General features: G+C 46.3%; 1 pseudogene; it reads right to left on the bottom strand.

Annotated features, from left to right (window-relative positions):
• Nucleotides 1-717: 717 nt before the first annotated feature.
• LOC144164450 (uncharacterized) lies at nucleotides 718-4,140 on the bottom strand (annotated as a pseudogene).
• Between the last annotated feature and the right edge of the window lie 2,793 nt (nucleotides 4,141-6,933).

Here is a 6,933-nt window from a genome sequence, read left to right as displayed (position 1 = left end):
TGCACCCCTAGCACTTGGGGATGGTACATGCGGCTGCATTGTGGCCTGTGCCACCGCAGCGGACGCACTGATGTACGACCCCGTCGTACTCGAAGCGGGCAACGTACCTGTCCATATCCTTGGTGAGGTTTGGGACAGCCCGGGCCATGTCCATCCGGACGCGCCTAGTCCCCGAGAGGAAGACGGCGAAGCCCGGGATGGTTTCTCGCTGCATGCCATGAACCTGACATTGCCAAGACTTGCAGACATGAGAACACTCACAGGAACATGCAAAAAACGAGCGCCTCGACGGCGAAGAGATGCACGTGGAAAAAGACACGCCGGGGAATGCCGAATCTGCGGGGCAGTAGGGGAACCCTGCATCCAGACGTGTGATGCCGCGACGTCGCGGTGACAAGTGGGGGGGGGATCGTCTCGGTGGGGCTCGTCAGCCGCACTATCCATCCGCCCCACCATTAGCTGACGTAGAGCGAGTGGAAAGGGTGAAGAACTGAGGCTTTCTCCCTTTCCAGTCGCTGCTTGCGCGTCGCGAATGTGCGTGTGACGTCACTCTCGTCTCCCTGTGCTGTTGTGGCGGCCGCTGATGCCGGGGGGCCGTTCGGTGTAGGGTGAGTCGCGAATTCCTCTGTGCGCTCAGAGGGGTCAGCGCACGTCATCTGCTGGGGCTGCTGCGGCGGTGCTGCTGTCGGGGGGGGGGGGGGCTGGTAGGCCAACACCACCTAGACTGGCTCAAGGCCGTGGGGCTGCCTGTGTGACGTAGATGGGATAGGGCCGGCGGAAGCGTAGGAACGCTCCAACAGAACGCTTCAACAGAAGCCTTTATATTAGTCGTGTGCTTGGCGGACTTTTTTGCGGCGACACATGTAATATACTGAATAAAATTAAGGAGGAAAAGACAAAAGAGACCACTGCTTTCTACACCAATCGGCGTTTTATTCATTTATTTCTTGGAGTTTGCAGCTCCCGCTTCTTAGTCTTGTTGTCCGGGTCCAACACTTCGTTCTTTATTCGCCAGCAAAAGTTCTTAAACAGAATGTTCGTGCTGCACCACAATATTAATTTCAGCACCACTTCACTTGCGTGTCCCGTTTTGCAGACGTCGAAGTCTGAAGGCTCCTCGTCGCTGAGCAGTTGCAGTGTTAGTTCCGTGGCCACTTGATGTTGGTCTTGAACATTTAGAAATTCAGCGCATTTGGGAAGCTCTTCCACAACAACGTAATTATGAGCCACCGCATTCACAGCTGGCATTGCTGGGTAAACCAGCCCTCTCCTGTCAATTTCTTTGACAAGAGTGTACATCTGATTTTCGGGCGAAACTGCGACAGTCTTGTCGATTATAAAGAGCTCTTTGCATTCGTCACATTTTCAACTCTTCACAGTGATGTGCATCGAGTAGCCAGCAGCATAGGCAATCTTTGGAATGACATCATTCAGCTTTGATAGCGCCTCCTGGGTCACAACAATGTTGAATTTTCAACTTGGCACTGCTGCCTGCGTTTGGAGCTCTTACAGATTTTAATTTTGGTCGTTGTCGACTGTGGACGCCGTGCTCATTTGTGGTAGTGTGCTTTGCAGTCGCAACTTGTTCTCACACTCATAGATTTTCTCACGGACAAATGATACTGCGAGCCAGCCAGTCGTCGGTAGCAACCAAAACTGTCTTCTAGAAGGTCTGTTTGGAACTTCCCAAGAAGCACAAAGGGCATCTTGAGCTCTTCAAAGCAATATGCACAAATTTCAATGAACGCCCGAGTCTGAACCCAAGCGCCGTGTGTCTCATCAGAAAACTTATAGGCATCCACTCTCCTTTCCTTCCACTCCTCCAACCAGTCTAAAAAATCATTCAAAAAGGAAACCCTGGGGTCGAGTGGAGAAGGGCAGATGGGCTTTTGCAGGTCATCCCTTATTCTCAGTCCTTTATAAGGAGTCCTTACGTTGACAACTTTCCACCATCTTACTATTACATCAATGAAACTGGTCATTTCTTCGTGGTGCTTCAGATTGTGCTTGGCTCCAATGACGAAGTGCATTCGGTCCGGACTCGCTGAATACCTGCAAAACAGGTTTAACATTCTGTTTCTCGATGTCTGTTGGGGAAACAGCTTTTCTGGACAAAGTGTAGCCGTACCGCAGTAACTGCTCACTCTCTATATTAAATGTGTCTTTCACTGTCTTCACCCTGAGCACACCAGGGTTGTTACTACCAGTTTTGCAGAAAAAGTATCCATTATTTATTTTTTTATTTTATACCCACAGCACCATAAGGCATTGCAGTGGGGGGAATACAACATGATTACAAGACAGATCACAAGCTCAATTTGCAGTAAATACAGTACAGTCTAACCAGCTAGCAGCAAGTATACTGAATCAAACCTATCAATTTGTTAAATGCAGGTTGACAAAAATGTACGAAAACTTCTAGCGGGTAACATACAATAACAAGAAAAGAAATCCTTCGCTAAGTATTCATACAGCACTCAAACAAAACACCCGTCATCAATGAACAATTCAACCGACTCTAACAGAGGGAAAAAATGAATCGCTACCAACAGCGGCAATGATCGCTGAATTATTCCTCCTTGTGTTTTTTGTATCGCTACAAACAGCACATCTGATGGAAACAGAAGAGTAACGAACACAGACTGAGAGCCAGGTGCATTGCACCCCACAATCAACGAAACCCGATTCAGTGGGAGAATCACAATTATGGCTTAAATTGGTTAATATCTCACTGAATAAAGCATCACTTGCTGCCAAAAGAAGCGCTGTGGGCACTGTAAAACGCCAAAGCTTTCGAATAAAACGAACTTGTATTTTGTCTGCATGGCCCTTTATGACTTGCCTAAGAAGAGTACTGGGAAGCCCTCCAAAACATTACAACAGTGCTTACCAGTTGTCCCACCACAGTGATAAAGAAGCATTTCTACAAGTGCAAATTTGGACGTTTTCTCCCTTTCAGCAATTATGCTGAACCCTATTAGAATACCGTAATGCCACAGAGACAATACACCACAGCAGAGCACCCAAATCTAAAGATGGTAATAGCACAAAGAGACCGAAACACAATGGTATGCCAGCAAGGGAAGAGAAGAAAAGAACAGTAAAAAAAAGGCCCCATCAGTCTGTTTAAGTGACTGACCGGTTTAAGAATAGTAATACTGCCAACAAATAAAAAACATTAAACATGTAGGTCCAGCAAGCAAGAAGAAACAAAATTGCCAAGAAAAGCCATCAATACCAAGCAATACGCAGAAAGAACTGATAGTATTTTACATGCTCTTGTACAGTTGAACGCAACGAAGGCATAATGATAATAACCAGCAAAACACAATTTGCCCGGCTGCAGCAGCCGCTTTTCTGATGGAGGTGAAAACTCCTGCGAGTTCAAGATTTCGGTGCATATTAAAGATCCCAGGTGGTCAAAATTAATCTGGCACCCTCCACTACGGCGCGCCTCATTGCCTGTGTAGTGTCGGCAATTTAAGCCCCACAATCAATCAAGTGCAACAAACATGAAGTGTTCAAATTGATCATTGCAATAAAAACGAAAGGAAACCAGGTAAAAATATGTCCACGGGCCCAATTATCCAAACTTATGGTGGGCCTCAGTTGTAGGATGCGAAGGGAAAGAAAAAGTAGCTACTGGCCGATAAAAAAAACTGCACAAAGAAAGGAGGTTGATTGGCAACCGTTTAAACTGCTCAATCAATTGCAGCACAGCAATTTGCAAGTTGCCCCTGTGTTGTTTTGGCACTTCTTTGAAGTGCGCCACCAAAGACAGTGCAAGATATTCGTGCCCGTCAGGGTCTGGGTTTGTTTTCTCAAGTTGGCGGGACACGTTCTGGAGCTCATTCTCAATCTCTGAAGCAGTTTGGCTAATGCGCTTTCTTTTTTTTTGCCTTGTGGGCTGCCAAAGGGGAGGGTGGGACATCTGTGGGGCTGGCAGCCCTGTTGGAATGGCTGCTGCCCTTGGGGATCGGGCAGCGTATCAGCCAAGGGAGGAGTGTCGCTCTGGAGGGGCGACAGCCCTGGATTCCCGTCGTCGTCTCGTGGAAAAGAAATCTCTTCCAGATCTTCGAACTCAGCGGATATTTCATTGAAGATCTGCTCGGCAGTTTCGACGTGTTCACTGCCGTCCATGTTCCCTGTAGTGTTGTGGATGTGAATGAATACGACAAATATCAGCCATGCGTTCTGGAAATGTGTACTTATGTGCTCTCAGCATTGTTATTGTTGATTTGCAAGTGCTGATGAATGTTTGTTTAACGCCAAAGATTCGACCCGAATACACTGCTGCAAGAAAATACATATTGGTGAAATATGTGACCCTCGCATTACTCAAGTATAGTTGTCTCTACCAGGAGCAAGCATTTCATATTGATGTGATTAGGCTCTACTGAAAACATGCATTGGCGGTATCCTAACTTTTCAGAAAATATTCAATTACCAAAAGCATTGAGCAGGGGGACTACAAATAAACGATAACATAGTATTATGCTGCTGTCGGCTGCTCTAAAGGCATGCATGCACGCCTCTGCATGGCGGGGTCTTCGCATGCACGGCGAGGCAGGGCAACACCACCTAGAACTAGAGAAGGCCTGCGCAGGGATGCGTGACGTCATCGCAGTGAGATATGCCTAACAGCTGGCTTCACCTGATACTTCCAAAGTTTTTCATTCGAAGATGCAGTTTTGCCTACATAGCCTTTTTTTTCTCCTTGCGATTTTGACGATACAGAAAATATTTGTATTGCCGGATATTTTCAGGATGTTTAAAGAAGGTAGGCTTGAGATAATTCATCAGGAACTTCTCAGACAAGCATACGTATTTTGTAACAGAACGCACGGCTAATTCATGCAGTTCAGAACAGGTACAAATTTTCTTTCGACACACATTTATTCATGACACAAAAATGCATGCAGGCAGAATAATTCTTCAGAAAAAGGATTATGCTTGAAGAGTGTTCAGCTTCCGCTTCGCAGCCTTGTTTTCAGTCGGCTTGCTTTCAGCCAGTTTGTTATTCTGCACTTTACACAGATTGTTCAGCAGTGTATTAGCAGCAGCACTGAGAACATAGTTTAGCACTACTTCAGGTGAGTGGCCATCATCGCAGAAGTCCAAGTCTTCGTTACATTCAACAAGGGAAGTCGTGAGGCTGACAAGCACTTCTTTTTGTTTTGCACAAGCAAAAAATTTGGATGCATACTTCGCACTTCTTAGCTTATCAAGGACAATTTCCATTATGAGCACAGCATGAACAACTACTGGCTGTGGAAATTTCAGTCCACCCCGTGTTGCATTGGCAATCAGCACATCATCTTCCAGTTCAATGCTCCGATTCTCAACAACCAAGTTTTCTCGGCATGAAGAACAGGCAAGTTTTTTCACTGCAGCGTGTGCGCAATATCCAGCTAGATACGTAATAGCTGGTAGCATTGCCTCCTTCTGCTTCACATCATCATCTGTCACTGCAACGTCAAATTGTTTGACGACAACTTGCACGTCTGTGGTGGGGAGACAAGGTGCAGTGGCATCCAAGTTGGGAAGATCAAGTAGCTTTTGGAGTCTTGGCTTCTGTTCACATTCATAAATCTGACGTATTGAAACATGATACTGGGAACCACACAGCTGTCTGTATCGGCCGAACCGGTCCTCCAAGCTGTCAGTTTGAAACTTCCCTAATAAGACATACTTGAACCCAAGTTCTTCAATGCAATATGCCGACACCTCAACAAGAGCATGTGAGGTATGATGCAGCGCTGTGTGTGTTTCACGGGTTAACTGCCCAGCATCATGTTTCAAGCTCTGCCAGTAGTCCAACCAATCAACAATCTTGTTTAGGTAGTCAATCTGGTGGCAGTTGAGTGCACTTATAGGTTCTTGAAATGGGTCTCGCAGACGCTGGCCCTTCAATGGTGTCTTGACGTTGACTATGTCCCACCACTTCAACACAATGCTAATAAATTCCAATGTTCCATTTGCATGATCAAGTGTCACTTTGGTGCTCCTTAGTGCTGCAACAGTCGAACTGTGGAAAATCCTGAGTGCGAGCTTAACGTTCTGTCGCTCAAGATTGGATGGATTGAGAGCTTTGAATGACAAAGTTGGAGCAAGCCGCAAAAGCTCATCTTTTTCTCTCTCATGCAACTTGCATAGTGTGTTAAAGGAGGCTGTCAGCACAGATGGGGTTTCTGTGAGGGAACTGAAATCAGGAAAAAAGATGCATCTTCCACAATTACGCTGGTTCAGCCAGTTATTTCGGATGCATTTTAGGATATGCACAGTGTCCAGGATAAAGAACAAGGGCCTTGATGAGTCCGAGGGGTGCCTGTAAACAATGCTCAACTTGGGAGGATCCGCAAAAAACGACATTGCCTTTCGGTTGATCGAGTTGTTGTCGGACACCACTGCGACTACTCGTATGCCAATGTCTTCTAGTTTCCTGATCAACAGATCAAGAAAATCATGCAGTTGTTTTGCTCCTATCTGTGCAACTGGAAGTATGTGCACAACGTCCTTGTTAGATGATAACAAGCTTTGCAGCATAAAAACATATGCTGTTTTCGCTGCATTCTCACTGTTCGTCGCTGCACCTGTTACACATCCACCCTTGTATTGAAAGGATGCCTGCAGGTGGATCTCATCCATCATAAGCGTGACGAAGCGCTCGTGGTCTTTTAGTGTTGACGCCAGCCTCCTTGCATAAAAGAGGAAAGCATCCTCTTCTTGCTCCCTGGATGGGCTAGCATTGTAAGAAGCACAAATGCGTCTTATTGTTTGGGGATGTGGAAGCTTCAGTTTCGCTGTGCTTCTGATGAATCTGTACGCATGAGGCGATATTGTGTACACAAGGCTGCAGAACACCATAAAGTCAGCTGGGTAAATCGATGCCTTGTTGAGGAGAACTTGAAGCTGCTGTGTCACAAACTTTAC

Source organism: Haemaphysalis longicornis, unplaced genomic scaffold (genome assembly GCF_048455015.1).
Source record: "Haemaphysalis longicornis isolate Haplotype H1 unplaced genomic scaffold, Haemaphysalis longicornis Haplotype H1 scaffold_13, whole genome shotgun sequence".
NCBI classification, from domain to species: domain Eukaryota; kingdom Metazoa; phylum Arthropoda; class Arachnida; order Ixodida; family Ixodidae; genus Haemaphysalis; species Haemaphysalis longicornis.
The sequence above is the reverse complement of the archived record's forward strand: the minus strand, read 5'-3'. Positions and strand labels throughout refer to the sequence as shown.